At 48.0% G+C, this 25473-nt stretch overlaps 1 pseudogene; it reads left to right on the plus strand.

The window, feature by feature from the left end:
* Positions 1 to 1454: 1454 nt before the first annotated feature.
* LOC147113655 (uncharacterized) overlaps positions 1455 to 25473 on the plus strand; it is a 106590-nt pseudogene continuing 82571 nt past the window's right edge.

Raw genomic sequence — 25473 nt, forward strand, 5'->3', positions numbered from 1 at the left:
CACTCTGCGAATGCAGGACACCAGCGAGTGATTGCGTAGCAGCACTCAGCGCTTGCGTTGCAGGTGCCAGTGCTTCGGTGAAGCCCTGGACAGCCCTTTCTAATGCTGACCCGAAGTCCACCGCACTCCGGGCCTGTGCTGCGCCGATGTCTTGGACACTCCGCGCCAGTGTCCCGATGGTTTCAGACAACCTTCCCACTGCAGCCATGAGCTCAGTGTTCCTCCCGCCAGCCTGGGCGCTCATTTCTCTGAGGGCACGCACCTCCTCTGCGCTCTGTGCAGCAGCACTGGTGGCCTGACTCGCCCTCCGGGGAGACGGCACCCGAGCTTCCCTCACCCCCCTGCGTTGCTGCAGCCCACTGGTGCCTGGAACTGCCTCCTCCTCAGAGCTGGTCCCCCCACCCCCCTCCAGGGAAGTAGTGCTCCCAGTCTGGCGTTGGGTTCGCTCGCCTGAGGTTGGTTGGGATGGTCCGGCATCCTCCTGGTCGTCGCCTCCAGAGTCACTCAGAGTGGCAGCTTGAGGGCCCGCAGCCTCACCTGGCGATTTACCATCTGAAAGCAGGGAGGTACAGGAGTGGCTTTAGCGTGAGGATAGGGTGGCAGCGAGGGAGGCATAAGTGCTGCAATGTACTGTAGTGGCTCGGCAGTGGAGAATCATGCTGGTGGGGGGAACAATTGGTAGGAGAGGGATCAAAAAGGTGAGAGCCTTACCATCGCTGTCCACTCTGGGGTCGGCCGCTCCAGAGGCGACTGGTCCAGTCAGCCGGTGTCCCACTATCCTCTGCACTCTCAGCTCCAACTCGCTTAGGTTCTGCAGGTGAGGCGGGCCTCCACCGGTGGCCAGCTGCTCTCGGCGGTTCCTCGCCAGCTTCACCTGCAGGAGAAAGAACGGGAAGTGTTGAAGCATTATGCAATGAGCTGACAGTACATGCCCCCCATGGTAGATTAGCACTTACATTGTGCAAGGAGCTGACATTACATGCCCCCCATGGTAGATTAGCACTTACATTGTGCAATGAGCTGACATTACATGCCCCCCATGGTAGATTAGCCCTTTCATTATGCATTGAGCTGAATGTGCGTGTGTGTTTCCTGGAAGGGCCATGGGTGCAGGCAGACAGATGGACTTTAAGGGTTCGGGCACCCTCCAGCCATTAAGTCAGGTGCAGATGGAGGGATGAGGATGATCGTGGAAAAGGCACTCACCCTGACGACCCGAGTGAGGTCGTTGAACTTTTTCCGGCACTGTACGGCGCTCCTGGCCACCACGCTTCTGCAGGTCACTCTGGTGGCCACATCCCTCCATGCTCGCCGGTAATCTGCATGTTGAGCCCTCCTCCCATCCTCAGGGTAGAGAATATCACGCCTGCGGTCCACAGCGCCTACCAAAGCTTCAAGGGCCTCCTCGGTGAAGCGCTCTGCCCTCTGTCTCGCCCTCTCCATGTTTTGACAGGATGGAGCACCTCAGGTAAGTTAGCGCCGAATTTAAGGCGCGCCAGGAAGTGCTGGGTCTGGTGATCCTAATCGACCCGCCCCTTTAAGAGCTGGCTGGCGCCAGTGTGTCTCGGGGTCAGTGATTATTGAAAGCACCTGCGCTGTGCCCCGCTAAATTGGGTTGCGCCCCCAGGATAGCACCTTAAGAGCCTCGTGCACTGCCTGATTTAGTGCCGCAATCACGCTCGGGGGCGCAATGACCCAATATAGCGCCAGGTGGCGCTAAATCGCAACTGGCGCTAGGCTTTGCGCTTCGCCAGATCTAGCGCCCCAAACGGGGCTATAGCCAATTTCTCCCCCTCTATCTTTCTGTTACATGGGGTATGATCTGCTCCACTAAACCTTTGGTCGCAGGCCAGCTTATAAGCTGCCTTTACCTCCCTAACCATTTCCTCCTGCTCTGTTACTTCTGAGGTGAGGCGGGCATTCTCTTCCCGCAGTCTCATCTCATTACTCTTTGCTTCTGTAATTTGGCACTTTAGGAACTCTATCTTGTGCCTCGTGTGGCTTTTGCCCTCGCTAGCTTCTCGGGTGAGGTGTGCGTTTTCCTCCTGTAGCCTCATCTCACTGTCCCTAGCCTCTGTGACTTCCTGCACAAGGCGCTCTATCTCTGCCTGGCATTTCGTGACCTCTAGTGTAAGGCGTGCATTTTCTTCCCGCACCCTCATCCCACTATCTCTGGCCTCATTCACCTCTCTTATGAGGCGTTCTACCTCCGCCTGGCATTTTTCAAACTCTGACTCCCAATTCTTGGCCTCTGTAACCTCCTCCCGCACCCTCATCTCACCCTTCTTAACCCAGCCACCTATACCATAATAGGTCAGCTTACACACTGCCGCTAACTTCTGCAGGGCTACCCACAGACTGAAAGCAAGAAAAGCAAGAGCTGATGCTTTCTCCAGATCCAGACCACTTATATCAAAAACTGCCTCCAGTCCCTTCGTGGTCGCCAATTTGTAGGGGGGCATCCTTTACCTGGTTTACGGTAATTTACCTGGTCAGGCAGCCTTTTGCCACTGCACTGTGACCAATTCCAATCAGCGGTTTTGAATCGCTAAACCTTCCTTCCAGTTCTGACTGGAGGAACTTATAATTAATGATATATTAAAATGGACAAATGGTCTGGATGCAAGAAAGTCAAATTTTATTAAAACTAAAGAAACTACACCACACGATCAAAATAATCACGGTAAAATTGCTTAACAGGGGAAGGCAGACGGCAAAAATTAGGGATAAATGGCTACAATGTTAATCTTACAATCTCAGCAACATTTCCCTTAAATCACCACCCCTTTACTTCTCACTAGATTGTCTTGCTAGTGGGTCAGAAGCCTTGCTCACCTGCAGTCCAAAGAGTAAAAAAGAGCGAGATGCTTCTGGGAAGCTATCTTTTATACCCCTTTTTTGGGGCCCGCCCAGATCTGATGTTTCTGGGCCACTTGATATACACACAAATGCTAATAGCATTCAATTGCTTTGTAAACAAAGCATTGTCCTGTGGTCATCTGGAACCGCAATTGATTGACAGTCTTGAGTGCTTAGTAAACAAAGTCCCTTTGTTCATGCTGGCAGTTTCAAGCACTTGATCTTAGAATCAATCTCAGTGAACAACCCAGTGTGCTTGCTGTCCGATGATTGGCTGATTCAAACAGGCTACTCCCCAGTGTAAACAAACAGCTTGTAGGTTACCGGACCCGCCCAATACCACAGGGTGACTGACAGCTCGGGCTCCATTCAAACCCACTACAGGGCAGTGCTGAGCTTTTTCATATGCTAACAACCTGTCTGTTTCATATGCTAAAAGCCTGTCTGTCCTTTTAAATTCTGTTTCCATGAGGTCTGTTCAGCCATTTTTAACAGTCCAAAACGCAAGAGTACATCTTTTAATAAAATGTACAATCTTAAAGTGTGCGGTTTTCACAAAGTTCTTTCATTCCAGTGTCCAAGTGCTGCCCAGCTTATGAGCTTTTTAATGCAGCCTTTTGCGGTTCTGGGTATGTTGTAAAACATTGTCCAACCCAGAGACAATTTAAATCACACAGGTCTTCGTCCACGATGTGGATTAATATTTCCCGATCGTCGGGGGCTGAGGGGATTTTGCGACCCCTAAGCAGCCAGGGAAGAAGTGTTCACAGCGCGGACTGTAATCAGCCTACAAATCCTTTTGTTACTTTACACTATTCTCCAAGGGAAGAATGTGAAGATACGAAAACAACACTTGAATTATGTTGTAGTAATCCATGTAGATCCTGATCTTATACAAAGTAGCAATTCTACAGGATTAAATAATTTAACCACCATTTTGTTTTACCCTTTGTTTACTACATAAACATTTGATGGTCTCATGGAGGAGATGAGTGTTTTGGAGTTGGGGTTAGTGTAGAAGATGGCTAAGGAAGATCGAGGGCCAGTAGAAACAGAGGAGGAGGAGGAGGAGGAGGAGGGGAAAGCAGCCAATGAGATGGCCTCAATTTATATATTATTACATCTTACGAAGAATAACAACACCTTGACAAAATCTGTAGAACTAACAACTTTAGCAAGTTGCTTCTTTTTCTTGTTTTGTAACAGCTGTTAGGGATTTATTGTTTTTTTCTGTAATTAAAGTAATGATAGATGGAAGAAACAAGACCTGCAGTCAAGGCCAAGCATTAAAATAGTTCAGGTATGTTTGCTTTATCGGTGTTAGTAGAGGAACCTTGGCAGAGTAAAATACAAATTACAGTAGTTCTATAAGATCCAAAAAATGATGTCAGTTAATCATTAGGTCTTTTGTCTAGAGAAAAAGCGAATTGATACCCTAGAAAAATGGAAGTACTGAAATTAAATGATGCTAAGGGATATGAAAAAAGGGCAGGGATATTGGGATTAATTAGATTTGACATAAAAAAAGTCATGCCAGACTCAAGGGGTGATTTTAACCCTACTCGCTCAGCAGAAAACTGGCAGGTGGGCAGTTAAAATAGCCCTGGCTCTTATCTGTCAGAAAGCCGCCATGATCACAACATCTGCAATTTTAACCTGCTCTCCTGTGCAGGCAGCAAGGAAACACACCCGGAGTCAAAAGGGTCCTTCTTTACATATGCATGTTGCAGTGCGAAGAGTTCATTGAGATCCGACTGTAATTTTAATTCAGGCCTGAGCGGGGATTCCACCCGGAGTTAAAATCAGGGCCATTTAATGGGCCAAATAGCCTACTCTTGTTCCTATCCTGACTGTAAAAGCTTTTATAGATATGTGAAGAGAAAATGATTGGTGAATTCAAGCATAGGTCCCTTGCAGTCAGAATCAGGGGAATTTATAATAGGGAACAAAGAAATGGCAGACCAATTAAATACATATTTTGGTTCTGTCTTCACAAAGGAGGACACAAATAACCTCCCAGAGATGTCGGGGAACATAGGGTCTAAGGACAGGGAGGAATTGAAAGAAATTGATGGGATTGAAGGCCGATAAATCCCCAGGGCCTGATAATCTACATCCTAGGGTACTTAAGGAAGTGGCCCTAGAAATAGTAGATGCATTGCTGGTCATCTTCCAAAATTCTATAGACTCTGGAACAGTACCCATGGATTGGAGAGTAGCTAATGTTACCCCACTATTCAAAAAAGGTGGTAGAGAGAAAACGGGGAATTATAGACTGGTAAGCCTGACATCGGTAGTGGGGAAAATGATAGAGTCCATTATAAAAGATGTAATAGCAGAGCACATGGAAAACTGTGATGGGATCGGACAAAGTCAACATGGATTTACAAAAGGTAAATCGTGCTTGACTAATCTACTGGAATTTTTTGAGGATGTAACTGGTAGAATAGATAAGGGAGAACCAGTGGGTGTGGTGTATTGGACGTTCAGAAGGCTTTCAATAAGGTCCCGCATAAGAGATTAGCGTGTAAAGTTAAGGCACATGGGATTGGGGGCAAGGTATTGACTTGGATAGAGAACTGGTTGGCAGACAGAAAGCAAAGAGTTGGAATAAACGGGTCTTTTTCCGAGTGGCAGTCAGTGACTAGTGGGGTACCGCAGGGATCGGTGCTAGGACCCCAGCTATTCACAATATATATTAATGATCTAGACGAGGGAACTAGATGTAACATCTCCAAGTTTGCAGACGACACAAAGTTGGGTGGGCGTGTGTTCTGCAAGGAGGATGCAGAGAAACTCCAGTATGACTTGAACAGGTTGGGTGATTGGGCAGAAGCATGGCAGATGCAATATAACATGGATAAATGCGAGGTTGTCCACTTTGGTGTCAAAAACAGGAAGGCAGATTATTATCTGAATGGCAATAGATTGGGAGAAGGGGAAGTGCAACGAGACCTGGGTGTCCTTGTGCACCAGTCACTGAAGGTAAGCATGCAAGTGCAGCAGGCGGTTAAGAAGGCAAATGGTATGTTGGCCTTCATAACGAGAGGGTTCGAGTACAGGAACAAAGATGTCTTCCTGCAGTTGTACAGGGCCTTGGTGAGACCACATCTTGAGTATTCTGTGCAGTTTTGGTCGCCTTATCTGAGGAAGGATGTTCTTGCCATGGAGGGAGTGCAGCGAAGATTCACCAGGCTGTTACCTGGAATGGCAGGAATGACGTATGAGGAGAGATTGAGTCGATTGGGCTTATACTCGCTGGAGTTTAGAAGAATGAGAGGGGATCTCATTGAAACTTATAAAATTCTAACAGGACTAGACAGACTAGATGCTGGAAGGATGTTCTCGATGGCCGGGGAGTCCAGAACCAGGGGTCACAGCCTAAGGATAAGGGGTAAGCCATTTAGGACAGAGATGAGGAGGAATTTCTTCACCCAGAGAGTGGTGAACCTGTGGAATTCTCTACCAGAGAAGGCAGTCGAGGCCAATTCATTTTAAATATATTCAAGAAGGAGTTAGAAATATTTCTTAAGGCTAAAGGGATCAAGGGATATGGAGAGAAGGCAGGGACAGGGCACTGAATTCGGATGATCAGCCATGATCTCAATGAATGGCGGAGCAGGCTCAAGGGGCCGAATGGCCTACTCCTGCTCCTATCTTCTATGTTTCTATGTTTCTATAACCCCATGTTATAGTAAAAATGCATATTAAATTACTTAGCAGTGTAAGTGTACTGGTCGATCTTATTTGGCATTGCTCACAGTGAGTCAGGGTTTTTATAAGAATGGGGTATTATGCAATTACCAGAGATACAGACATCAGCATAGGGGGTGACCCTAAGATCCAACAGGACTAGGGTGGGTGTTCTGGACCGATGGACATTATGTGACATTCTGGACATTTTTACATGCAATAGCACCCTCTGGTGGCGGTTATTGTGTTAACAGTTTGTAAGCTGGAAAGATCATCTGTTCCTTTCTTCCTGTGTGAGGTCATTTGACCTTCCTACCTTTCTTCCTGTTGACCCCAGGAAGCAGTTTTGCCAGGAAGAACCTGACTTGAGTAATGGAGAATTTGCTATGAGAGGTTACATTTACAATCCAGTGTAATCTGACTTCATATGTTAGGCCAAGCGCAATATCTGTGAGTATCTTTGGTTCTTAACATAATAGCAATGTTGTCAGAGTAATATTTTGATAATACTATGTTTATAAAAGGTTAATATTTAATAGTTACAGAAGTTAGTTCAAATGTTAGTTAGTTATACAATTAGTCTATTCTACTGTTGTAAATATGTTTATATCTTGTGTAATATCAAATGTGTAGTACTCAGTTTATGTACAAAACATACTTTGTCTTTGTTTACAGTTTCACAAATTTGTTCAAGTAAAAGCTTCAAAACAGCAACCGCTTCAGGAAGAATTATTTTTGAATGTGTGTTTAACTTGCTGGATAGCTAGATAGGAGCACATCTAGCGCGGCCAGTACAGTGTAAAGATAGCAATACGGCTAGCTGTGAAGAGCGGAGCAGGAGGAACCCAGAGTAAGCCTTAACCTCGTAGAGCACATCTACCTCACATCAACATGTCAGAAGATAATAACGAAAATGCTTTGCAGCAAGTAGAAGACCTTAAACAGGCAGACGAAACTGTAGAACATGACAATCGGTCTATAAGCACCGGTTACTACAGATTGCAAGTTGGTTCACGGTCATCGGGTGGTTCTAGAGTAAGCATAGCCATCGCCAAAGCACGGGCTAAACTAGTAGCAGCTCAAGCCAGAGCTGCGCATACGGAGAGTGAAATAGAAATAAAAGTAGAACAGGCCCGACTCCAAGCTGAATCCCAAGCAGAACAGGCCCGTCTCCAAGCTGAATCACAAGCCGAACAGGCCCGATCCCAAGCCGAACAGGCCCTACACCAAGCTGACCTGGCCAGTCACCAAGTGGAACGCCAGGCTGAACAGGCCCGTCACCAAGTGGAACGCCAGGCTGAACAGGCCTGACACCAAGTGGAACGCCAGGCTGAACAGGCCCGTCTCCAAGCCACATTAGAGGCTCTGCAGCAACAAAAAGAGATAGATGCTGCATTAGCCGAGACACAAGTATTCGAGGCAATTTTGGAGGGAGCTGATCCCGAGACAGCTTACAAACCTTTAATTCCCGTTCCGTGGCAGAGTCCACGACAGCGCACCATAGATTACGTGAGCGACCATGCCGACATACAGTTTACAGGAGAAAGGGATGAAGGCCCGCACATCTCTACAGACGCAAGCACTTCGTATAACATGCCACAAGTTGCCAACCAAGGTCAAAGCAGACAGCGTGCCTCAAGCCGCAGAGTCTCCGCCAGCAGAACGGAAGACACGGTGCAAAGGAATAGGACGTCGAATAGAGAAAGTCAGAGGCAAATCCCCTCTCGGTCCCTTGAGACCCCCAACAGAGCCCCGAGCCAAGGCAACCCTGGCCCAGGTCCCAGCACCTACGACCTCGCCAAATACCTTGCACGCACCCAGCTGGTGACTTCGGGGTTAATCAAGTTTGATGACAAGCTGGAGAATTATCGGGCTTGGAAGTCCTGCTTCCACGATGCCATATCGGGCTTAGACCTGTCGGCAGGAGAAGAGCTCGGCCTCCTTATTAAATGGCTCGGCCCAGAGTCCGCCGGACAGGCCTGCAGGATAAAAGCGGCCAATGTGGGGCAGCTGCCAGAGGGGTTGAAGAAGGCTTGGGTGAGGCTGGAAGAAAGCTATGGCTCGCCCGAAGCCATTGAAAGGGCTCTCTTTGACAGGTTGGAGAACTTTCCGAGGTTGACGAGTAAGGAACCCCAGAAGCTCCGCGACCTTGGAGATCTGCTGTCGGAACTCGAAGCCGCAAAGCAGGACAGCTACCTACCCAGTCTATCGTACTTAGACACTGCCAGAGGGGTAAGTCCCATCATTGAGAAGCTTCCATTTAACCTGCAGGAGAAGTGGATAACGTTTGGATCAAAGTTCAAGCTAAAGCACAACGTGGCGTTCCCACCATTCTCTGCGTTCGTTAAATTCATCCGTAAAGAAGCCAAAGCCAGGAACGACCCCAGCTTCAACTTCTTCTCCTCCCACCCAGCACTTGCCAGAAGAGACAAGTTCGACAGACATGGAAAGACACCAATATCTGTCCACAAAATGCAAGTGTCCTCAACTGAGCACACAAAGATTCAGAAGAAACCTGAGGATATGAGCAAACAATGCCCTATCCACAACAAGCCCCATCCTTTAAAGAAGTGCAGAGGCTTCAGGGAGATGTCCCTGGAAGAGCGGAAACAATATCTTAAGAGAACTCTATATGTTTCAGGTGCTGCTCGTCCACGAGTCATCTCGCCAAGAACTGCAAGGTAGATGCAAAATGCACTGAATGTGAAAGTGATCGGCACGTTTCGGCACTACACCCAGGCCCAGCTCCTTGGAAGTCAGAGACGCCTCCTCCCGCATCAGAGCACGGTGGGGAGAGAGAGGGAGCTGCTGGTACGGAGATTACAACAAGGTGCACCGAGGTGTGTGGAGAAGGAGTGAGCGCAAGAGCATGCTCCGAGATATGCCTCGTTGATGTGTACCCTGCAGGATGTCGACAGGAATCTGAAAAGATGTATGCCATACTAGATGAACAAAGTAATCGCTCTCTAGCAAGATCCGAGTTCTTCAACATCTTCAAGGTCAAAGGAAGTCCGTCGCCTTACACGCTGAAGACGTGTGCTGGACTTTCAGAAACAGCCGGCAGGAGGGCCTGCGGTTACGTTGTTGAGTCAGTCGACGGGAAGATTAGTCTCCCCCTTCTTACACTCATCGAATGTAATCAAGTCCCCGACAACCGTTCTGAGATTCCCACTCCGAATGCAGCTCGTCATCACCGTCATCTGAGACGCATTGCAGACGAGATCCCACCTCTTGACCCAGATGCAAGCATACTTCTGTTGTTGGGAAGAGACATCCTGAGGGTACATAAGATAAGGGAGCAGATCAACGGTCCACATGACGCCCCTTTCGCCCAAAGGCTAGACCGCGGCTGGGTCGTTGTTGGAGACGTGTGCCTCAAGGGTGCTCACAAGACATCTCAGGTGAGCACACTCGACTTCCATCTTGGAGAATGGTTGTCCAAGCTACCTTACCCCATGCAGTAGTCAGATCCGAGTGACAGAGAAGTTCAGTCATACGGCTCAGCCTCAGAAAAACCCAGCACTGATCTCCGCAGACAGCACACAGATGATGCTCACTGGAGAGAACCCGGGTCAGTCAGTCTTCTGTCGCACCGCCAATGACCACAAACTTGCTCCATCGATCGACGACATGAGGTTCCTCCAGATTATGGACAATGAGGTCTCTCGTGACAGCTCTAACAGCTGGGTTGCACCCTTACCCTTCCGGAACCCCAGACGACGGCTGCCGAACAACAGGGGTTATGCTTATAATCGTTTTAACTCGCTCTGCCGCACACTAGAGAAGAAGCCAGAGATGAAAGCACACTTCCTAGAATTTGTCAAGAAAATGCTTGTCAACGATCATGCAGAGATAGCTCCTCCACTCCAGGAAGGCCAAGAGTGTTGGTACCTCCCTTCCTTCGGAGTCAATCACCCCAAAAAGCCGGAACAGATCCGCGTGGTGTTTGACTCCAGTGCACCATATCAGGGCATCTCTCTCAACGACGTACTCCTCACAGGGCCCGATCTTAACAACAGCCTCTTGGGAGTGCTCATGAGATTCAGGAAAGAGCCCGTCGCCATCACTGCCGATATCCAGCACATGTTTCATTGCTTCGTGGTGAGAGAAGACCACAGAGACTTCCTCCGCTTCCTGTGGTATCGGGACAATGACCCTAATAGAGACATTGTGGACTACAGAATGCATGTCCATGTCTTTGGGAATAGCCCATCCCCTGCTGTCGCCATATACGGACTAAGGAGGGCTGCCAAGGAAGAAGACGACGACTTTGGCAGTGATGTGAGAGGGTTCATCGAACGAGAGTTCTACGTCGATGACGCACTGAAGTCATTCCCGACCGAAGCAGAGGCCATCAGTACCCTCGGACGAGCCCAGGAACTACTTGCACTATCCAACCTCAGGCTGCATAAGATAGCCTCTAACAGACCAGCAGTGATGGAGGCATTCCCCCCTGAAGATCGTGCTAAGGACGTCAAGGACCTAGACCTCTTCACCGATGACCTCCCCCTACAGCGTAGCCTAGGGGTGTCGTGGAACATAGCAACAGACACGTTCACGTTCCAAGTCCTGGACGCCAAGAAACCCTTCACACGTAGAGGAGTGCTCTCTACAGTCAACAGCCTATACGACCCTCTCAGCTTCTTAGACCCTGTCACCATACAAGGCAGGTTGCTCCTCAGGGAACTCTCCACATGCGCTGAAGAGTGGGATTCACCTCTCCCTGAAGAGATGGAAGCAGAGTGGGACAGATGGAGAGACTCACTCCAAGACTTACAGGAGATCCGAGTACCTCACTGCTATTCGTCTTTCTCTCCCTTAAATGCCCAATTCAAAGAGTAAGAAGTCACACAACACCAGGTTATAGTCCAACAGCTTTATTTGAAATCACAAGCTTTCAGAGCGCTGCTCCTTCTTCAGGTGAAGTGGAGAAATGCATAAAGACACAGCTTCTATAGTCAGAGAATCATGTCAGATGTTTACAGGTAACCTTTACAACTGCCATTTATCACACCTCGGCAGAGAGATAATCACAGCAGTCAAAGGTGTGAATGGTGTCCAAACAGGTCAGTCAGGGAAACATTACATCAAAGAACAATGAGGTGGGGTCACAAGGGGTCAAATATTGCAGATGCTGGGGTCTGTATGAAAAACAAAAAAAGACAAAAAACATTTTTTTTGGCTGGAAATCACAGCAGGTCCGGCCACATCTGTGTACAGAGAACAAGCCAATGTCGACTCGAGTCTGGATGACCCTGCATCAGGTGGGGTTACATGTAGCGTGACATGAACCCAAGACCTCGGTTGAGGCCGTCCTCATGGGTGCGGAACTTGGCTATCAGTTTCTGCTCGACGATTTTGCGTTGTCGTGTGTCTCGAAGACCACCTTGGAGAATGCTTACCCGAAGATCGGAGGCTGAATGTCTTTGACTGCTGAAGTGTTCCCCGACTGGAAGGGAACACTCCTGCCTGGTGATTGTTGCGCGGTGTCCGTTCATCCGTTGTCGCAGTGTCTGCATGGTCTCGCCGATGTACCATGCTCCGGGGCATCCTTTCCTGCAACGTATGAGGTAGATAACGTTGGCCGAGTCACATGAGTATGTACCATGTACCTGGTGGGTGGTGCCCTCACGTGTGATGATGGTATCTGTGTTGATGATCTGGCATGTCTTGCAGAGGTTGCTGTGGCAGGGTTGTGTGGTGTCGTGGTCGCTGCTCTCCTGAAACTGGGTAATTTGCTGCGAACGATGGTCTGTTTGAGGTTAGGCGGCTGTTTGAAAGCGAGTAGTGGAGGCGTGGGGATGGCCTTAGCGAGGTGTTCGTCGTCATCGATGACATGTTGAAGGCTGCGAAGAACATGGCGTAGTTTCTCCGCTCCGGGGAAGTACTGGACAACGAAGGGTACTCTGTTGGTTGTGTCCCGTGTTTGTCTTCTGAGGAGGTCTATGCGATTTTTCGCTGTGGCCCGTCGGAACTGTCGATCGACGAGTCGAGCGTCATATCCCGTTCTTACAAGGGCGTCTTTCAGTGTCTGTAGGTGTCCATCGCGTTCCTCCTCATCTGAGCAGATCCTGTGTATTCGCAGGGCTTGTCCATAGGGGATGGCTTCTTTAATGTGGTTAGGGTGGAAGCTGGAGAAGTGAAGCATCGTGAGGTTGTCCGTGGGCTTGCGGTAGAGTGAAGTGCTGAGGTGTCCGTCTTTGATGGAGATTCGTGTGTCCAGGAATGAGACTGATTCTGAGGAGTAGTCCATGGTGAGTTTGATGGTGGGATGGAACTTGTTGATGTTATCGTGTAGTCTTTTCAGTGATTCTTCGCCGTGGGTCCATAGGAAGAAAATGTCGTCGATGTATCTGGTGTATAGCGTTGGTTGGAGATCGTGTGCAGCGAAGAAGTCTTGCTCGAACTTGTGCATGAAGATGTTTGTGTATTGGGGTGCGAATTTGGTCCCCATGGCTGTTCCGTGTGTTTGGGTAAAGAACTGGTTGTCGAAGGTGAAGACATTGTGGTCAAGGATGAAGCGGATGAGTTGTAGGATGGCGTCTGGAGATTGGCTGTTGTTGGTGTTGAGTACTGAGGCTGTCGCAACGATGCCGTCATCGTGGGGGATACTGGTGTAGAGTGCCGAGACGTCCATCGTGGCGAGGAGTGTTCCTGATTCAACTGGTCCGTGGGTGCTGAGCTTCTGTAAGAGGTCTGTAGTGTCGCGACAGAAGCTGGGGGTTCCCTGTACGATGGGTTTCAGGATGCCCTCGACATATCCAGAGAGGTTCTCACACAGGGTTCCGTTGCCTGATGCGATAGGACGTCCAGGTGTGTTGGCTTTGTGTATCTTTGGGAGGCAGTAGAAGTCTCCCACGTGGGGAATACGTGGGATGAGAGCATGTAGGATGCTTTGAAGGTCTGGATCGAAGGTTTTGATCAGTCTGTTGAGTTGGCGGGTGTGTTCTTTGGTCGGATCTGCGGGTAACTGTCTGTAGTGTTCCTGGTTGTCCAGTTGTCGGTATACTTCTTTGCAATAGTCCATTCTGTTCTGTATGACGATGGCACCTCCTTTGTCTGCTGGTTTGATGACGATGTTGCGGTTGGTCTTGAGAGCGCGGATGGCGTTGCGTTGTGCTCGGGTGACATTCTGGACTGTCTTGTGAGTGCGGCTGATGAATCTGGCGTTGATGCATCTCCTGACAGCTTGAGCATACATGTCAAGCTTAGGGCAGCGACCCTCCGGAGGGGTCCAATTTGACTCTTTCTTCTTCGGTTGCTGCACTGCGGATCCCTCTGTCTGCTGTTCCGGATCATTGATTGTCTCATTGGGTTCGCTGCTGACATCTTGGGATTTGTGGAAGAATTCCCAGAGCCTCATTCTCCTGATGAATTCCTCTGTGTCTGCCGCGAGACCGATGGGGTCCATTTTGGTGGTGGGGCAGAAATTGAGCCCTCGGCTGAGAACTTCAATTTCGTCTGGTTGAAGGGTGTGGTCGGACAGGTTGACGATGGATTTCCCTGTGGTTTCAACCGTGGTACCGGGGGAGGCTTGGTTGCTGCTGCTGGTGATGCCAAGTTTCTCAAGCCTCCTGTTCTTGGTGTGCATGTAGGTAGCGTAGTTCCATTGCCTTGTTTGTTTGGCGGTGTCTCGTAGCTGGTCTGCTGCATCCTGAGCACAGGCTGAGAACATGGACTCCACCTCGGTTTCGAGGTTGCGGTGTCTGCTGTAGAGCTGGTGTACAAGATGGTTGAGGAGTGTGCGAGAGGTACGACGGCAGAGTCTCTCAGCGTAGTCTGTGTTGTAGGTCGACTTGAGTGGGTTAGTGATCTGTAGTCCTTTCGGGATCTTGTCTGCTTTCTTGCATCTCTGTAGAAACTTGATGTCTGTGTTGATATGCGCGATCTTCTTGGAGATCCTCTCCACTTTGAGCCGGCAGTTTGTCGTGTCGATAGTAGCCATGGTGTGGAGATGCCGGAGTTGGACTGGGGTGGACAAATGTAAGAAGTCACACAACACCAGGTTATAGTCCAACAGCTTTATTTGAAATCACAAGCTTTCGGAGCGCTGCTCCGAAAGCTTGTGATTTCAAATAAAGCTGTTGGACTATAACCTGGTGTTGTGTGACTTCTTACATTTGTCCACCCCAGTCCAACTCCGCCAATTCAAAGAGCTTTGTGTCTTTGCAGACGCATCCGCTAAGGCCATTGCAAGTGTGGCTTATCTGAAGGTCACCACTCAAGATGGACAAAGCAAAATCGGCTTCGTCTTTGGAAAGGCCAAGTTGGCGCCCCAGCCAGACCTCACCATACCCAGATTGGAACTGTGCGCAGCAGTATTAGCAGTTGAGATTGCAGAGTTCATAGAAGACGAGATTGATCTGAAGTTCGACAGCATCACATAATATTTAGACAGCAAAGTGGTGCTAGGATACATCCATAACCAAAGTAGACGGTTTTACGTATACGTGAACAATAGTGTCCAACGTATTCGACAGTCCACGTCCCCCGACCAGTGGAAGTACGTCCCTACAGACCTGAACCCAGCTGACCATGGGTCTAGATCTGTAACAGCGTCCCTACTCAGTAGCACGACTTGGCTGTCAGGACCTGCTTTTCTTCAGGATCCATTCCCACACTTCTCCGAAATCAACGAGTCATTCGACCTACTCAACCCTGTTTCTGACTGCGAGATACGCCCACAGGTAACAGCGAACGTTACTCAAATCTGTAAGGACCTGATGAGCACCAAATGCTTCGAGCATTTCTCCAAATGGAACACTCTCATAAAGACGATAGCACGCCTAACCCATATAGCTCATACCTTCTCCCAGCCTACGCAAGGGAGTAACTGCCATGGGTGGCACATCTGTCGGAAGAGTCCCTCTGAAGAGGAGCTCAAGAGAGCCACAATCCTTGTGATAAAGAGTGTCCAACACGAGTGTTATCCAGAAGAGTTGAAGTGCATAGCAGCAGAACACAACCTACCCCCTCACAGCAGTCTACGGAAGCTGCATCCCATCGTCGACACCGACGGCCTTCTCAGAGTTGGGGGATGCATATCGCAGTCTCAACTAGGAACGAATGCAACCAACCCCATCCTCATTCCAGGTCGTCATCATGTGGCCATTCTGCTCGTGCGTTACCATCATGAGGCCATGAAGCACCAGGGCAGACATTTCACCAAAGGTGCCATCAGAGCAGACGGCCTCTGGTTGGTTGGAGCTAAGAGATGTATCAGCGGCACACTTTTCAAATGTGTCACCTGCAAGAAACTCCGTGGGAAGACGGAGCACCAACAGACGGCAGAACTGCCAGCCGAGCGGCGACAAGTAGCACAACCTTTCACCTACGTAGGTGTAGATGTCTTCAGACCATGGGACGTGGTCTCACGCCGCACTAGAGGAGGGCACGCCAACAGCAAGAGGTGGGCGGTGATGTTCTCATGTATGTCCACAAGAGCTGTACACATCGAAGTCATAGAAACAATGAGCGCCTCCAGCATCATAAACACTCTGAGAAGGTTTTTCTCAATTAGAGGCCCGGCAAAGCAAATACGCTCAGACTGCAGCACAAACTTTGTTGGCGCTTGCAGAGAGCTGAAGATGGATGGATCTAGTTCCAGTTCTCAGAAGGTGGAGAAGTGTCTCCAAGAGCAGAAATGCACCTGGGTATTCAACCCACCTCACTCATCCCACATGGGCGGCGCATGGGAGCGTATGATCGGCATTGCCCGCCGTATCCTCGACTGCATGTTTCTCCAAGGTAGATCATCGTGCCTCACACATGAGGTCTTGACCACACTGATGGCTGAGGTCACCGCCGTGATGAATGCAAGGCCCCTCATTCCTGTATCTTCAGACCTAGAATCGCCCCTCATCCTCACTCCGGCCATGCTTTTGACCCAGAAGACAGGTGTTCCCCCTTGTCCTCCAGGAGAGTTTGGGGAAGGAGAACTCTTCAAGGAAGAATGGAAACGAGTCCAGAGTCTGGCAGACACGTTTTGGAACAGGTGGCGAAGGGAGTACCTCAACACACTACAGAGCCAACGCAAGTGGCAGGACAAGAGGCCGGATCTCAAAGAAGGAGATGTTGTCTTGATGAGGGATAATCAGGTAAAAAGGACTGAGTGGCCTATAGCTATCATCGTGAACTCCCATCCCAGCCAGGATGGGAGAGTGAGAAAGGTGGACTTGAGAGTCATCAAAGAAGGAACAGCGAAGGTCTTCTCTCGGCCCGCCTCTGAGGTGGTTCTTCTTTTGTCGCCAGAGGACTCCAGTGACAAGTAGAGTTCGGACTATGTGGAGTCGTTAATGACCCCAGACGGGGAGTGTTCTGGACCGATGGACATTATGTGACATTCTGGACATTTTTACATGCAATAGCACCCTCTGGTGGCGGTTATTGTGTTAACAGTTTGTAAGCTGGAAAGGTCATCTGTTCCTTTCTTCCTGTGTGAGGTCATTTGACCTTCCTACCTTTCTTCCTGTTGACCCCAGGAAGCAGTTTTGCCAGGAAGAACCTGACTTGAGTAATGGAGAATTTGCTATGAGAGGTTCCATTTACAATCCAGTGTAACCTGACTTCATATGTTAGGCCAAGCGCAATATCTGTGAGTATCTTTGGTTCTTAGCATAATAGCAATGTTGTCAGAGTAATATTTTGATAATACTATGTTTATAAAAGGTTAATATTTAATAGTTACAGAAGTTAGTTCAAATGTTAGTTAGTTATACAATTAGTCTATTCTACTGTTGTAAATATGTTTATATCTTGTGTAATATCGAATGTGTAGTACTCAGTTTATGTACAAAACATACTTTGTCTTTGTTTACAGTTTCACAAATTTGTTCAAGTAAAAGCTTCAAAACAGCAACCGCTTCAGGAAGAATTATTTTTGAATGAGTGTTTAACTTGCTGGATAGCTAGATGGGAGCACGTCTAGCGCGGCCAGTACAGTGGGGTCTTAGACCCTGGCATTACTTTGAGGTGGGCTCTCAGGATATGGGAGCAGTGGGAGTTGGCTTCCAGAGTTTCAGGAAAGCTGTAAGGAAGGTCTCAATCTTGGTGACAAAGAAGTCCATGAGCTCCTCACACGTTGTTGAAGGTGAGGGTGGAAGGGACAATGGAACTCGGACAATGACGTCAATGGAAATAAAAAATCCGGAGAGATGTAAAACAGGATGCCAATTGGTAGCACCCATTTTGGACTATTGTCCTAAGTCAAAAATACCCTCTTGATCTCAAAGGTTTGCTAAAGAAAGAACTTGCATTTTTATAGCGCCTTTCATGACTAAGGACATCCTAAAGCACTTTATAGACAATGACTTACTTTTTGAAGTGTAGACACTGTTGTAATGTAGGAAATTCGGCAGCCAATTTGTGCACAGCAAGCTCCCACAAACAGCAATGAGATAATGACCAGATAATCTGTTTTAGCAATGTTGGTTGAGGGATAAATATTGGCCAGGACACCAGGGAGAACTCCCTTGCTCTTCTTCGAAGTAGTGCCATGGAGCTTTTTACATCCACCCGACGGGTCAGACGGGGCCTTGGTTTAACGTCCAAAAGATATTACCTTCAACAGTGCAGCACTCCCTCAGTACTGCTCTGGAGTCTCGGCCCAGATTTTGTGCTCAAGTCTCTGGAGTGGGACTTGAACCTTTCTGACTCAGGGGCGAGAGTGCTGCCCACTGAGCCACGATGGATACAGTCTAAAGCACAAGAATCTGTAGTTGTTGCTATCAGTTATGTTTTGAAAGCCTGCAACTTTAGGAACCTTGTCTTAATTTCTATTTCCCTCTCTGTATTTAGCTTAAAATAAGCTTGCTTTCTCTTTTCTGCTTTTAGTTAGTGTCTTGCCAGCAATGCCTGGTTAGTAGCAGAGTGCATAAGACCAAACCTCAGAACGCATGTGGATACTATGTTAAGACATGTGTTGCTGATATATATGTTCCTGCAGAGTATGTGGCAACTGCTTTCGAAAGTATGGAAGCAGATTCACCTCATCAAGCCTGTTCCCTCAACAAGCCATGTGTAATTTGCCCTATCACAGAGTCTTCCAATCTAATGAATCAATCTCCTGATGAAGGAAACCTTACAGGAAAATAAATCTCTGAAATTTCTCCCCAGTCCCCCAAGTGATCGGCCATGATCGAATTGAATGGTCGAGCAGGCCTACTCCTCTTCCTATGTGTTGTGTATGTACCTTTAAGAGAATAACTGGTCTCAGACTGCAGTACCGGCAGTGACCACCCCAGTATAAAAGGCGCTAGTGAGCCTCGGTTGTTTCAGTTTCACTATTGACTTCCATCAGTAAAGACGTGTTTTGTTCAACTCCTGCTGTCCGTGTCTTAATTATTCACGGACGTAATACTGGCGACGAGCAGATACGAACTGACCTACAGTCTGCACCACCTCCTGGGATCCATTCCTACAGCGAAGTGAGCAGAGGTCGAGGCCAGAAAGAAAAGAAAGTAAGAAGCAGTAGAAACGGGCGTCGACCGTGGGCATCCGCCCTGTGTTGCGGAGTTGAAGATTGCTGGAGAAGCTGTCGGAAGCGGGCCTGGTTCCTGTCGATGGTGCTTCAGCTAATCGGGCTGGTGGCAGGTAGTGCACTGATCCTTCCTGGGCTGCGGCGGTCGCGAACTCGAGCGGGTGGTTTGCAACGGGGCCGAGCAGCGTTGTCGGGAAGAGAGAGAGAGGGTGGAGCACACAGGGCGCGGCCGGTGCTACGAAGCCGGGCTGCGTATAGACCCGCGAAGAGGGAAGCAAGAGTCCCACAGGGTTGTTCCACGACGGGAGAATAATAAAAAAAATATTAAATGCGCAAGAAACCGCGGAAAGCAGCGCTAACAACAGCGGGGAAGAAGGCAAAGCGCGGGAGGTGCCATCTTAATCAGCGGGGAAGAAGGCAAAGCGCAGGAGGCGCCATTTTGTTAAATCGGGGAAGAAGGCAAAGCGCGGGAGGTGCCATTATAGATTTGCAAGATGCCGAAGACTGGCTGTATCACTGCTTTTGATAATACAATAGAGGACTGGACCACGTATGTGGAAAGAGTCGAGGTATATTTCGAGGCAAACGAAATAGCGGAGGAGAAAAAGGCATCGATGTTGCTAAACTTAATGGGCGCTAGAACGTACGGCCTATTGCGGGACCTGATTACTCCAGCCAAACCGAAGGCGAAGAGTTTTAACGAAATTGTTGCTGTCCTACAGGAACACCTAATCCCTGCACCGCTGTTGATAGCAGAAAGATTTAAATTCCACAGGAGAACTCAGCATAAAGATGAGAGCAATGCTGAGTACCTTACAGAACTACGCAAGCTATCAAAGCACTGCCAGTTCGGAGCAGGACTGGCAGATACCCTACGGGACAAATTTGTCTGTGGACACCTGAGTGAAGGAACACAGAAGAAGTTACTCTCAGAGAAAGAGCTGACGCTAGATAAGGCTTTCAGCGTGGCAGTATCGTATGAAGCAGCAGCCAGGGGAGCTGCAGAAGTTCAACAAAAACCACAGGAATACGGCACCCACGAAATGACACGGGGATTTGCAAAATGTTATCACTGCGGCAGAACTAACCATGACCAGAAGGACTGCTGGTCCAAAGACAAAATATGCAGGCAATGCGGGAAGATGTGACACATTGCACGAGTTTGCAGGGCTGGGAAGAAGACCAGCGACAACAAAAAGGCTACTAAGGAACCGTACAAGAAAGTACAAAAGATGACGGACAGTAGTTCCGAAGACCAGATGAGCGATAGTGAATCCGGGAACAGGAGACTAAGCTGTCTCAAACTTCACAATGTAATCACAAAAGAGGATCACCGAACCATTTCGGTCACCCTCACGATAGCAGGGTCCCAAGTTAAAATGGAATTGGATACGGGATCAGCGCTAACCGTCATGAATCGACGAGACTACGAGCGGCTATTTTCACACATACCCTTGAGAGAGACATCCATCGTCTTGACGATGTATACGGGGCAAAAAGCATACCCCAGAGGAAAAATAAGGGTGCCTGTCGAATACAACGGCAAGAAAATACGGAAATTGTATCTCTACATACTGCCAAATGGGACGGGAGTGGATCAGGAAGATAAACTTAGATTGGCACTCCATTCATGCAATGACGGTGGACGGTAAAAAAGATGAAGACGTCACTCCTGGACGATTGTCAACAATCTTAGCTAACGCCGAAGAGGTATTTCAACAAGAACTGGGCACGCTTAAAGGCGTAACCGCCTCGATAAAAATAGAAGAGAATGCAGTTTCCAAGTTTTTCAAAGCAAGACCGGTACCATATGCAATTCGCCCAGCCGTCGAGGCAGAGCTGGAGAATCTGGAGAAGGCAGGCGTGTTGTCTAAGGTCGACTGGAGCGAGTGGGCGACACCCATCGTTCCTGTCATGAAGAAAACGTTAAGCAATAAGTCCGGGGAGCCAAGGAAGATTCGCATCTGTGGGGATTTCAAGGTGACGGTGAACCCAGTCCTTCACACAGTACAATATCCTCTTCCAAGGATAGAAGACATCTTCGCCTCACTGTCTGGAGGGAAGCGTTTTACAAAAATTGACCTAGCACAAGCATATTTGCAGATGGAGGTTGAAGAGTCCTCTAGGAAGTATCTCACGATAAACACTCACAAAGGTCTTTACCAGTATCATCGATTGGTATTCGGAGTAGCATCGGCTCCGGCGATATGGCAAAGAGCGATGGAACAAGTCCTGCAAGGGATTCCGGGGACTCAGTGTTACTTGGACGACATCCTTGTGACAGGTGAAGATGACAGTGAACACCTTAACAACCTAGAACAGGTGCTCACTAGACTACGGGAACATGGGCTTCGAGCCAACCGCCCCAAGTGCGAATTATTTAAGAAACAGATATCGTATTGTGGCCACGTGATTGATGAAGAGGGGTTACATAAGTCCCCTGACAAAATTGAAGCGGTTGTTAAGGCCCCAGCGCCTGAAAATGTGTCGCAGCTGAGGTCATTCCTCGGATTGGTGAATTACTATCATAAGTTTTTGCTGAATTTGTCGACAATTCTGCACCCACTGAACGCCCTGCTACGAACGGGGGTAGCATGGAAATGGAGGGGTGACTGTAAGCGTGCCTTTCAGAAGAGTAAGGACTTAATCACTTCAAGGGAAGTATTGGCTCATTACAACCCAGCACTGCCGATCAGACTGGCGTGTGATGCGTCTCCCTACGGCATTGGGGCGGTACTGTCACATAAATTCCTTGATGGTTTAGAGAGGCCGATAGTTTTTGCGTCACGCTCGTTAACTTCTGCCGAGCGTAACTACGCCCAGATTGACAGAGAGGCCCTCAGCCTAGTGTGGGGGGTGAAGAAGTTCAATCACTACCTGCACGGTCAAAAATTTACTCTACTAACCGATCATCAACCTCTCGTCTCCATTTTCAACCCTCAGAAGGGCGTACCGATAATGACAGCACAACGGCTGCAGAGATGGTCCCTTTTCCTAGGGGCACACCAATATGACATTGAGTACAAAGGAACTAAACAGCATGGAAATGCTGATGGATTGTCACGCCTACCGTTGCCGACGGTGGAAGAAGAAGACCTTGCAGTGGATCCAATGGAGTTATTCCACTCGACCATAGTCGAATGTCTCCCTGTGACGAATGCAAACATAGAAAAGGAAACACGGAATGACCCGACACTATCACGGGACTATGATTTAACGGTGAAGGGATGGCCAGCACATGGCGAACCACTGCTGCCAGCATTCTCGCCGAGAAGAGAACAGTTGTCAGTGTGCAGAGGAACCTTGATGTGTGGATCCAGAGTAGTAATTCCACCTAAGTTGATGGATAGAGTGCTCAATGAGCTTCATGAGGGTCATCTGGGTGGGGTAAAAATGAAGAACTTAGCCAGAGCGTTTGTGTGGTGGCCGGGAATCGATAGAGAAATCGAAGAGATGACCAAGAGCTGTGCAGGATGCCAGAAGGTCCAAAACGCCCCACCACAAGCTCCTCTGCATCCATGGGAGTGGCCCTCATCTCCATGGCAAAGGGTGCACATTGAATTTGCTGGTCCCTTCATGGACTCGATGTTTTTAATTGCGGTGGATGCACATTCAAAGTGGCCAGAGGTAATAAAAATGTCCTCAACCACCACGGAAAAAACTATCACAGTTTTACGAACCATATTCGCCAGGAATGGGCTGCCTGAACAGATTTGCTCTGACAATGGACCAGAGTTTGTGTCTGAAGAGTTCCGGAGGTTCTTAAAGAACAATGGTGTTAAGCATTACACATCTGCCCCATATCATCCAGCCACTAATGGATTGGCCGAGAGGTTTGTCCAAACATTCAAGAAGGCTATCAAGGCAATGTGTAATGAAGATATACCCCTACAATACAAGGTGGACAACTTGTTGTTTGCCTACCGGAATGCGACACATGCGGTTACCAACGAAACTCCAGCCATGATGTTCTTCAATCGAAGACTACGATGCCGCTTGGATTTGGTTAAGCCAAACGTCCGAAGAGATGTGGCGAACAGGCAGTTTCAGAATATGCACGAAAGGCCAACCAGGAGTTTTAAGATAGGTCAACCAGTTTTGGCCCGGGACTACCGCACTGAGAAATGGCAGCCAGGAACGATTTGTACATGACAAGGACCTCTCATGTATACCGTGGACGTTGGGGAGAGCATTGTAAGACGCCATGCTGACCAGATTCTAGAGTCACTGGAAAACGTCAACTCCACACCACGATCTGATACACCTGGTAATGAAATCGACGTTCCAATTGCAGCTACCGCAGAACCGGTAATATTGGAAGCAGGTGAACCAAACAACGGCATTGATCCCGACTCAACATTGCCAGAAGAACCTGATACCCCAAAGAGGCGTTATCCAGACAGAATCAGGAAGCCTCCTCAAAGACTGAACTTATAATTGCTTAAACTTAGCCAATGTATCTAGCAACCGTAATTGTGATTGTAATTAGTTATCATTGATTTGTTAAATGAATGTTATGTACTGTTTATCTAAAAGGGGAGGAATTGTTGTGTATGTACCTTTAAGAGAATAACTGGTCTCAGACTGCAGTACCGGCAGTGACCACCCCTGTATAAAAGGCGCTAGTGAGCCTCGGTTGTTTCAGTTTCACTATTGACTTCCATCAGTAAAGACGTGTTTTGTTCAACTCCTGCTGTCCGTGTCTCAATCATTCACGGACGTAATACTATGTTCCTATGCAATGAAGCAAATCTCCAAGATATCATTTCCGACTTACAACCCATACCATTCAACTGTGACCAGTGGCATTCTAGAAACTGCATATCTATTATCCAAAATGTACAAAAGTGTTACCATACAATATTAGATCCTGCATGCTCAAATCTTTTCCTATAAGTCTCAAAATTACTGTGTGTGACATTAGCATGCAAATTCTTCACATGTTCATGTGATATTACTTTGGCATCTATTTTAATGGACTAATTGGTCTATTTATGTTATGATCTGGAATGCACTGCCTGAAAGGGTGGTGGAAGCAGATTCAATATTAACATTCAACATGGAATTGTATACTTGAAAAGGAAACATTTGCAGGGGAGTGGAACTAAGTGAATACCTCTTTCAAAGAGACAGCACAGGCACGATGGGCCAAATGGCTTCCTTCTGTGTGTAAGCTTCTGTGATTTATGAGTTAATGCTTCCATTACAATAACAGGCAAAGTAATGCCATATGAATGCAAGAAGTTCTCATACACTAATATCAGATTATTAGCACCAATTCCATTCCTGAACAAGTATTTTTAAGGAGTTAACACAACAGTATCTGCTTTTGTTGGGAGTCTACCTCACAATCCACTGCCCTGTGGGAACAAAAGGCCTTCGAATCTCTCAGTTTGATTGGGTCGTGTTATCTTTTTACTCTAGTTCCGTAATCACAGTCCTATATAAATAAGTTGCTTGCATGAAAATTATTCACCATACAGATCACCTGAACTTAGTGTAATGTTCTCTGCGGACCCGCAGGATGCCTACACAGGTTTGTCAAAGAGCACAGGACTTGCTGTGATTGGCAACAGCCCAGTGGAATCCATTTAAGCATGATTGATGACAGACTTTAGCCCAAAGGAAAAATGATTTAGGATCATTTTTGTCTAATTGCAAGCCCTTAAGAATGAATGTAACCCACTGATCCTGCTTCATTTCCCTAATGAATCTCTTAGCCTTGCAAAGCACTACATCATAATTTGTCTTCACAGGAGCTCTCAATTGCCCCACACTTCGGGTACAGTATTAGGGACTCTCTGCTTTCACCTACCAGCTCTCCTTTCCTTCAGTGTTACCGTAACGTGGCCCTGCTTAGTGGATGAGCATCTAGCAGACACTAGTTTCATGTTTGTTTAAGATTTCGGCTGTGGAGAGAAGAAAAATCGTTGGCCACCGATCGCCATCGAGTCCATTGTGTCAGCAATCACAATCCCATGCTTCACGGTTAAACAATATCCTCCTGCTGGCTGAGCAATTTGGCATCATCGCTAGCTGAACAGAGGCCATCAATCACGCTTACCTGGTGGTCATCCCTTGTCTCAAGACCAGCATTCATCCTAGGGTGGCTAAAAGCTGCCTTCTTGATGGAGAAAGTCCAACATTTCCTAATTTACTATAGTGAGTACACTTCAAAAGAGTACTTCATTGGCTGTAAAACAATTTGGGACAGCCTGAGGTCGTGAAAGGTGCTATATAAATGCAATATCAGGCTTATTCCTGAAATTAGAGGCTTGACTTTTTCAAGATGGCTCCTGGGCTTGCCGCTCCTTACTGAGCTACTCTTCCCTTCAACTGTATCCATGGTCATCCGTAGCCATCCTTTGCCCTTTCTTCCCCCAATCTCCTCTCTTCCATTGTTTAAGATACCCTGGCTCTGATAGTGAAGGCATTTCAGCCCA

Source organism: Somniosus microcephalus, chromosome 8, assembly GCF_052327205.1.
Source record: "Somniosus microcephalus isolate GS21.2 chromosome 8, FLI_Smic_1.0, whole genome shotgun sequence".
NCBI lineage: Eukaryota > Metazoa > Chordata > Chondrichthyes > Squaliformes > Somniosidae > Somniosus > Somniosus microcephalus.